This window comes from Passer domesticus, chromosome 19, assembly GCF_036417665.1.
Source record: "Passer domesticus isolate bPasDom1 chromosome 19, bPasDom1.hap1, whole genome shotgun sequence".
Classification (NCBI taxonomy): Eukaryota; Metazoa; Chordata; class Aves; order Passeriformes; family Passeridae; genus Passer; species Passer domesticus.
Window position 1 is genome coordinate 6,715,510 of NC_087492.1, and position 9,504 is coordinate 6,725,013.

The 9,504-nt window shown below is 44.7% G+C and overlaps 1 long non-coding RNA gene across 1 annotated transcript; it reads left to right on the forward strand.

Annotated features, from left to right (window-relative positions):
- The first annotated feature begins 3,399 nt into the window (after positions 1-3,399).
- On the forward strand, positions 3,400-7,089 carry LOC135283633 (uncharacterized). Its single transcript, XR_010349319.1, has 3 exons — positions 3,400-3,859; positions 3,942-4,008; positions 5,739-7,089. It is a non-coding gene; the product is annotated as an uncharacterized LOC135283633 (long non-coding RNA).
- The last annotated feature ends 2,415 nt before the right edge of the window (positions 7,090-9,504 follow it).

The window sequence follows — 9,504 nt, forward strand, 5'->3', positions numbered from 1 at the left end:
ACCTGGCGTGGGTGGAGCAGGATGGTGAGGGCGTCTCCAAGCCCTGGAAGGAAGATCCTTGGGATTTAACTCTGAGACAGAGTTGTTGGGTTCACCACCCAGGCTGTTTTCTCCATTTCAAATACATATTAATGCTTCTTACCCTGAAGCTTTAACCTCACAGGCCTGAGTAAAGCCTTCCTTGAAGGGTCTCACTGTTGTGAGATGTGGGACCCTTCCTGTGGTGTCCTGAGGCTGTGGTGGGTTTGGGAGGGTCTGGTCCCAGGGGAGAGGAACAGCTGTGAATTACCATGGAATCACAATAAGGGCAAAACCCTTGGGTTGTCAGAAACCTGAGGGATGTCCATGAATATCAGTGCTGGAATGATTATTTTTTTATTCTTTTTTCTTGGTGTCTCCTATTGCATTAGGGCAGGAATCCACAAAGAAAACTGCAAAGACCCAGCCCTGAGGAGCCAGCAGACAAAGTTAAACAGTTTACGCATGAGCTACATATGAGCTCCCTCAGAGGGGAGGGGAAGATGCTTTTTCATTTTGTGATGAGTTGTTAACTGGGAGTCACTTTGCCATGTGCTTGTGGGAAAGCCCAAGGAGGAGGCTTTGAGGACAGCCCATGGAGTTCCCACTGCTCCCCCTCCTAACCAGTCTTCGGCATGGAAAGCTGATCCTGCTGTGAAAGCACCACATGTTGGAAGTCTGCCACATTTTATGGGGAATTCTGAGGAAAAATGCTCAGTCTGTGCCCTCATGTCCCTCTGCACTGCAGGGACAGCCACTGCTTCCCTACTACATAGGGGGGTTTGCAGGGATCATTCTCATTATTATTTTTAATTTTCTAGGTGTTTGGGATGCTGGAGTGATGGGAGAACCTGCCCCAGCCTTGGGTGATGGGTACAGTGGATTTGGGGAGTTCTTCCCCAGTGAGCAGAGGTTTTTCTGCCTGCTGTGGAGGTGTTCAGAATTACAAACTCTGCAGCTGTGTGGCCGTGGCCACCCCTAGGCTGGTTTAGCTCCTGCTGAAGCTGTGCCCTGTTCCTCACCTCCACATCCTCTCACTGCCCAGCCAATTCCCCACAGAGCTTTTCCCAGAGGCTGCAGAAAAGTTACTCTGCAGCTTCAGTTCTCAGGTGCCCATTACAGATATGTTAAATACATAAATTAAAAACATCCACCCTGCTCCTGTCCTCCCCCACATCGTCTGGAGCACCCATCACATGACCTCCTGCTGGCTGGGGCTGATGATGCAAGGATAGGGATTACTGCTGCTTGCAGGAATTGCATGGCAGCTCCAGCCATGTATTATAATTTTGTGCTGGTTGGCGCCAACACAGTAATCTCTGTGATAGCCTTAGGAGCAGCTTTGCCATGAGATCCTAGGAATGATATGTTGTCTCCCTGTGAAAGTGCTGAATTAAACAAGTATTTGCAAATTTTCATGAATGTGAAATTCCATTCTCCCCCCGAACAAAACCGGGGAGCTTTCTTGAATCTATGAACATGACAGCTGTGGAGAAATCCTGTGGTTAAAGAGACTGCCCTTTTAGAATACCCTGCCCTCTGTTAATTTTGTTTCTCTGGGAGAGATAATAGTTCTAAAATTTCCACCATTATGGTTCAATACATTTTGAGAGGAAAGAATCTGTAAATCTTTTGTTATGAACCCAGGAATTTTGCTCTGTAGTGTTCCAAAGGGGAGCACCTGCCCTGTATTTTACTGAGTGAAGGAAGTGAAGTTTATTAAGCCTTTGTGTTGACTTTATGACTTTGTTGTCACCCAAATTATCAAGTTCTTTGTATTAACATGATAATTTCTACCTGTATTGATAGACAATTATAAATGCAACTGCACTATATCACATGATGATAAATATGTGATTCATCCTTTGTTTCTTGTAAAAACCTGGATCTCCTGCCTTCCCAGGCTGCCTCTAATTTAGGGACTATAAGCTCAAGGCATCAAAATCTGCTCTGCTCTATCTGTGCTTGTCTCAAGGAAGTGGATTTTTCACCCAGTCGGGCCAGTGAGGGGAAGAGCCTCCCTCCAACCTGTAACTCCACTGGGGAGGTGCCACAGCCAAGTCCTCCTGTACCTTTGGCTCTTGTGAGGACAGTGGGTACATTCCTCCATTTAATGTGTATTTAGAGCAGTGCTGCCTTAAGATCAAAAGAATTACTCTGGATTTGTACCAGGGTAGCTAAACATGGAATCATACATAATTCCCAAGCACATTTGTCTTGCAAGAGCCACACCTGATCTGCCTCGGAGCTCTTATTTACATAAGACATCCTCGCCTCGATGTGTTGGGAACATCTGGGGTGGGGCTGCTCCCTGCCAGGGTGGGCAGAGCCTGGACCCCACCTCTCTGTGCCCGTGGATCCCAACTGCTCCCAGCCCTTCCTCAGACAGCAGGAACATCCCTCTGCTGGGCTGTGCATTTCTGTGGTCGTAGCACTAACCCATTTTATCCCTGAACACAATGGGCTAAAATCCTGCACAAGAAAGATGTGTCTCAGATGTTTCCAGGATGTGTACATCAGTGATGCATGTGTAGTTTCTAGCACAGAGAGGATTAGAATAAATGCATTCTTAGTAGATACTGTTTTAATCTTCCAAGCTAAACTTAGATCTCGGACACCTGTCTCTGCAGCAGTCTGTCTCTTGAGCTCATGAATTTTGTGCACAGCTGTCAGTGCTGTATGTGGGGTTCTCTCTTTTCAGCTGGCTCTATTCCCAGTTGGCTGAAAAGTAGGAGCCTGTCTTAGAAAGAGAATTTCCACTCCTGCATACTTTGATGGAAACAAGAAGATATAAAACAAGATTTAATGACCTAGGGTTTTTTTCGAACCATTTATTAGCTGTTCTGTACATACTCAGTCTCTGGGGAACTAAGTTACATATTATGATAAGTATAAAGTGCCTGTTCCCTATGGACTTTGTTTCATGATTTATGTGGATAAAATAAAGCATATAAACCACATAAATTACCTTGGATAGCTTACTTTGAAATAGGACTCCGGGAAGTGCCACGAGGTGGCCAGATGAAATGCTGACCTGAATCAGTGGTGCTAAAATGGGTTCAGCATCTCCTGGCCCTGCCAAGCCCTTTCTGTAACTCTGAGACTGAAGGTTACAAAAGGAGGAGAAGGCTTGTTCTTGGGAGAAACATCCACCTGTGTCATCTTCATTCCTTGGGGACTGATGAGATGGGATATGTCACAAATGGAATGGCTTCACCAGGAGCTTAGGGCCGAGAGGTGTCTGCAGAGTTTTGGAGTGTGGTTGACTGAAATTGGATTTCACTGGGTCTCTTCCAGCTCAGGACATTCTATGGTTCTGTGACTGCCTCCTTTTTTTCTCTGAGAATTGCTCTACTCACCCTCTTTGGATGGGAACAAAAGCAAAGCTGCCCAAAATGTAGAGTTGCCTGGTGGGATCTCAGTTTGTGTGGGCCTTGGGTACTTTCAGCCCTCCAGGCTGGCTCACCTCAGGTGTAGCTCCAGACAAAAATCCAATTCAACCTTCTCGAAAGCAGCACTAGTTGTGTGTTCCTGCTCAGAGGGAAATCTCATTCTCAGACTCTTTGCAGAATTTAAGGAGCCTGGTGCTTTATGAGGGAATGGTAAAAGCCAGGCCTTGCCCTTTGTGGGCAGTAACAGGGATGCATTTCCAGGGGAAGGCATTTCCAGGGGGAGGCTCATGTGGAGATCAGGTTTGCAGAGGTACAAATAGCTGAGATTTTTGCCAATGAGTCATCCTGTGAGGAGAAACAGAGAAGTGGAAACAGGGCCCAAAAGGTGCCACTTTCTGCACAGCATGAGCCAGGCTTGGAGGATGTGGCAAAGCTGGAAGGGCCGGCAGGTTTAGCTGTGCTGGGCTGTCTGTGGAAATGGAGATTTCAGTGCTGAGAAGAGATAACTGTTTTTCCCTCTTTTCTTTGCAGGTTTTCTGTGATAACACTGTGGGCACAGCAACCCTTTTGGAGAAACAGAAAGCAGGGCCTGTCCTGGGTGAGCACGAGCCCAGCTCCACGGGGAAGGTGCCAGCCCCAGCCCTGTATCCTCCCTGGAAAAGAGAAGCAGCAACTGGAGGAATTTGGCTGGTGTTAGATGATACACCTACAGCAGCAGATAATGATTTGATCAATCGGCAGCCTTGTCAGATCAGACCCCAGATAAGGTGGCTGAGTGCCAGGAGCTGGATCAGAGAGACTTTGTTTGATGTTATCAGAGCACAATTAGGTTACATGCTTTGCTCCATGGCACAGGCCAAGTGCTGGCAACCAGGAGGTAAATTTACCTGCCCTCAGAGGGCTGGGCACACCTGGCACCTCTGGTCACCCTCTGCCATGGCTGGGAGTTGCAGAAGGGGTGGCAGGAGGGCACCCTACAGTTCCTGCCCGGGTTTTGGTTCCTGTCAGCCAGCAGATGAGAGAACAAGTAAATTCAGTTTCAGGAGACCTCGGGGCTTAGTAAAAAAGAAAGCTCAAAGGAATTACTCTGTAGAAGAGTAAAATACCAGGTGTAACATGCAGCTAATTATGCCACTGGTTTACAGGATGGATTTTAAATGTTTCTTTCTGAAAAGCCTGAAAGGAAAAAAAAATCAAAGGGGAAAGATTGAAAAACAAGTATGAGAAGATATAAAACAAGATTTATATCTAAATAATTTCCTCTAATTGCTGTTAGAAGACATTAATTTTCCTTTTGATGCTCCACTTTACCTTAGGCTTTGCTGTACCTGCCAGGATGGCAGGGAGTCAAAGAGGATTAGCTCAGCAGCTCTCTGCCTTAGTAGCCTCTGTGAAAGATTTAGCAATGGGAAGAATATACAGGTTTTTAAAAAAATCCTAATTTAAACAGGCCAACGTCAACCTTCGTTTATCCCTTGCAATCATGATGACTTCACCAGCATCCTATGAGTACAAATGAGGTAGAACCTGGGTTCAGAGTGCCAGAGGTGTGTGTGTGTGTTGCTTTTTTAAAATACAGAAGTACCAGGTGTACCTGTGGCTGCAGAGGTGTCAGTGGTGGTTTCAAAATCATTTCAAGTGGGAAATGTTTTGTCCATACAGCCAGCCAGCCTAAAGACCAGCACCAATTAAGGTCTGCCTAAATCTTGGTCTGGAAAAGACTTAAATAATGTAATGCTCAGGGATGAGCTATCCCTTTGCCAAGAGGGGACTCTGCCTGGGGAGAATCCAGACAGAAGCAATATGATAATATTTAATTTGCCCAGATTTTTATAAGCCTTTTGTTCTGGTTTGCACATGTGTGGGCCATCTTTCTGTATCTAGAGTGGCATTTGGGCACTGATTCCCCTGTTGTGCCTTTTTCTGTCTCCTCCATTTGAAGATTTCACAATTTTCTCAACAGAGACTGGGAGTGCAGAGGTTGCAACTCCCCTCAGAATTTGCTGGCTGAGGCTGAGCCTGAGTCTGGCACTGCTGCCAGCTGGGTGGGTCAGATGCTTTTTCTTTCACCTCTTGCTTTGTCAGAACTGTTCAGTCTAGGGGCACTTCTTGATCTCTGAGTGCACCTGAACTGCAGGATTGCTTTCGGTGGTTGTGGCAGCCACTTCCCAGCTTGACTCAGAGGCACCGACAGCCGCTCGGTTTGACGGGAGTGGGAAAGTCCACATTCCTCAGGCTGTGCTGAATATCTCAGCCTGGAAGTGTTGTTTATCAAAACTTCTCTTAGATGAACCTTGTGGTAATTCTCCATTAATTTATTTCCTCCAGTTATTACAATGAGTTCTGCTCAGGGGTATCCTAGAAAACCACTTGGAAGCACCAGAGGAGAGAAATGAAGTGCGGTTGGCTGGAAGGAGCGCCCTATGCCACATCACAAGACTTGATCTCTTATTTTCCCACTGCTTTAATCTATTCTGTTCTCTGTGTAGGGCTTAAACAAAAGTTACCTAAGAAGATCCTGTCTCTTTGTTTTTATCCTGCATATCATTTTGTAGGAGGCAGCAATTCCTGAACACAGCTCACAGCTCAGCAGTGGTGCAGATGGGCCTTCTGGGTGAACAATAAAACCAGTGCAGAAATAATGAGACTCAAAAGCTGCTGTTAAATTGCAGGTTGAAGTTATGAATAAATTCCCTCCTTCAGCTGGAAATATAGAAATATATAGTGTGTATTAACTGTCCAGTTCACTAAGGGCATGGTTTTCATGAGAGTCATTCTCATTTAAGCACTAATAAATACCCAGGCCGTCCAAAGGAATTTTAAGTGTGTTGAAGACAGACACTGGTTGCTGAGCTCTTCTAAAAATCTGGTCCCACTAAATCAAGAGCAGACAGTCTCTCTTATTCAACTCCTTGTCTGGTGGTGGTTAAACAAATGCTTTTGAGTCTGAGGAACATTAAAATTCTGCAGCTTCCATAAATGACTTTGATTTCAAGATGAACAACGAGATGTTCCAATCAAAACCAAAACCACTGCAGAATGTAGCATTTGAAGGAAGCTGTGCTAATTTCTTCAGAAACAAATGTAGAAGTCAGTAACATGAAACAGCTGACCACGAGCCAGATGCTGCAGAGTGATAACAAGGAGTGCAGGAAGCCCCCAATAGCTTTGGCTTTCCAGAGAACTCGAAGATCCATATGTGTACCTTTAGGGCTAGAACTCCTTCACTACATGCAGTGGAGCTCCAGACACAAAAAGAAGAGCAGACTGTGCTTGCAGACACCAGGGAGTGAGCACCTCCTCCCTGTGGGGAGTAGTACATTTGTCCCTTTGAATATCAAGTTAGGAATTCAGTTATTTTGCACAAAAAGCAGCTACAGAGTACAGTTGATAATAACCAAAATACTTTCAACTGCTTTGATATGTTTCATGAATTCCCCTTGCCGTTATATTTAGAATAAGCTCACAAGCCCCTACTAAAATTACGAAATAACTACTCGAGGAAATGTGCATTATTTTCAATTCTGCATTCCTGTTCAAGAAACTATTCAGTGCCCCCAAATATGACCGTGCCCTCTATTAAATCCATTGCATCTTGACTCTATTCTGACCCATTGCACACTCTTTAATCACAATTCGACCAAATTTGACACTGAATAATGGCGCAGACTCTGAATCAAGGAACAGTGGTTGGAATCTTAAGCAATACCAGAGTTACTGTGACTTTCTCATATCAGACATGTTCTTCTGAAGACGTCCTGTTCTGCTGTCAGGCTTTTCATTTTCAAAACAACAGATGAGTGTTTGGGAGTTGAGAGAAAGAAAACCAGTCTCCTACAGGAGATAAGATCTGATATAGAGACCTTGGAAAGAAAATATGGCTAAATTTATGGTTGCTGGAGTGGCTGCTCTGTATCTTCTTTATCATTTTTTACATTTATTCCAATGTATATTTATTGTTTCTCAAACAATTTTGTGCCACTAAAAAAGTTCTTTCCAGTGAATTCAAGGAATGATTTAAGTATTGTAAGAAACGGGCAGAAGCTCATGGAAGCCCCTACCTGAGGTTTTATCTGTTGAGGCAGATGCATTAAGTTGTTGATCTGTGATATTGAGGTTTCTTTGCTCTGGAGGGTGGTGGATACAAATCCATCCCTGGAGGGGCCTTGTTCAGGGTGGGGGCCTGTACAAAACAAAGGGAATCACATCCACGAGCCCCTCAGAATTCACGGGGGTTTTGTGCTCTTGTGTCACACCTGGGATCACAGGCAAAGCCCTTGGGAAGGCAAAGGCAGGAATTTGTCATTTTCCAGTGCTGCTCTGTGTCCCATCCAGCTGGATGATGCACGAGAACTCAGCTCTGGCATCCTGTGTGTGACCCCTTTGCTGGGGGAGGGAGGGGTGCTGGACTGGAAGCACTGGGAGGAAGACCTCACATTGCAGAAGATAGGAATTTGCTAATAGCACGTGTTCATTTTTATCTTTTTTTTTTTTTTTTTCCAGGAGGGGCAGCTGCCAGTCTTTCTCAAAGCAAAACTCTGCAGGACTCACCTTCCTTCTCAGTTTTGAACATTATTACTATTATTTAATCTTTCAAAATAACACTGTGGCTGGAATCCCCACTCTCAAGATGCAGTGCTTCTCAGTCTTTATTCAGCCTGCAGTATAGATCTTTTTTTCATGTTTTTATACCACAAAAATGCTGTGTTATCTCCATGCCTTTGAGTCCTTCTCTTTCAGAAATTTACCCCAGCTCCCCTCAGCTGGTGACTTTATCCAGAGCAATGAACACTCATGACCTTTCAAAGTCAGTCCCAGGCTCTCTGAGTGACAAAAAACAAATTAGGGAGTGATTTGATTTTATTTTTAAGTAGAGGTTTATTTACTTGCCTGGGAGCCTGGGGCATAGCCAGGGAGAGACCCAAAGGTGTTCACAGCCCTGGTTGTGCCAGCTGTGCTAGACAGTGCTGCTGCCTTATATTAGAAAAACTTGATGATTAAAAAGAAACAGCTAGATATATCTAATTTAATAAGATACAACCCATGTGGATCATAAAAGGGAGATCATAGCTGATTAAAACTGCATGAATTGTTTTAAGTGCATTCCTCAATTTTTAGACTAGAACAAAGGAGATGACCTGATTTATCCTAGAATATGGAGATAGATAAGAGCAACTACCTCGACTAGACTTTTCCTGTGCCAATTCAGGATTGTATATTTAAAAACTAGTCTGGACAAACACTAGCTGTGTGCCAAGGAGCAATGTTTCCATCACTTCCCTTGGAAGATTATTCCATACACTAATAGATCTTGTTGTCAGGAGGCTTTTTCTTACAGCCTAAATCATTCACCTCAAAGCATTAAGGAACTCAGACAAGAGTCTAATGGGTTGGGGTTTTTCCCTTGTGCCCTGCTGCTCTCCAGTGTCTCCAGGCTGTAGGCATGGTACATGGAGCTGCTGCTCAGCTGGATTACCAAGAGTTTGGGAAGACTCTGTATGAAACAGGCTGCTCTGAAAGGCCAGCCTAGAGACTGGTAAAAAAATTGGCTTTTGGATGGAAAACAGAGGATGTCTCAACCAGGAAACAGTTCAGGATGGGGAGGTGTGGCAAGGTTCACTTTTAGCTACACTTTGGTTTCCCTTTTACATTAAAATGGTCTTCGCCCATTTTGGGGCTTGAAACAAATTGCTGTTGAGGTAAAAAGAGACCAGAGAGAAGAGGTTTTTCAGTAATACCAGAGCAGTGCCTGACTGACCTGTCTGGGTGTCTGTCCTTATCCCCAGTCAGTCCCTGCTGTGGTTCAGGACCATCAGCCTTACCTGCTGTGGGTTATCTGTAAATAAATACAAGCAGAGCAGAAGTAGTTTGAATAAGCTGCCTTAATGTATTGGTCTGATAACAGATTTATGGGACTGTTTCCACTGCTGTGAATTGGCCCAGCTCCACTGACCGAATTAGGGCTGTGCACATTTACACCAGCCGAGGATGTGGCTCATTGCGTTTAATATACCAGGAACTCTGGGGCCAAAAATAGCCATGGATACCTTGAAAGGAAATGCCATGTGAAATGCTGACTGAGAACAAGGCTGTT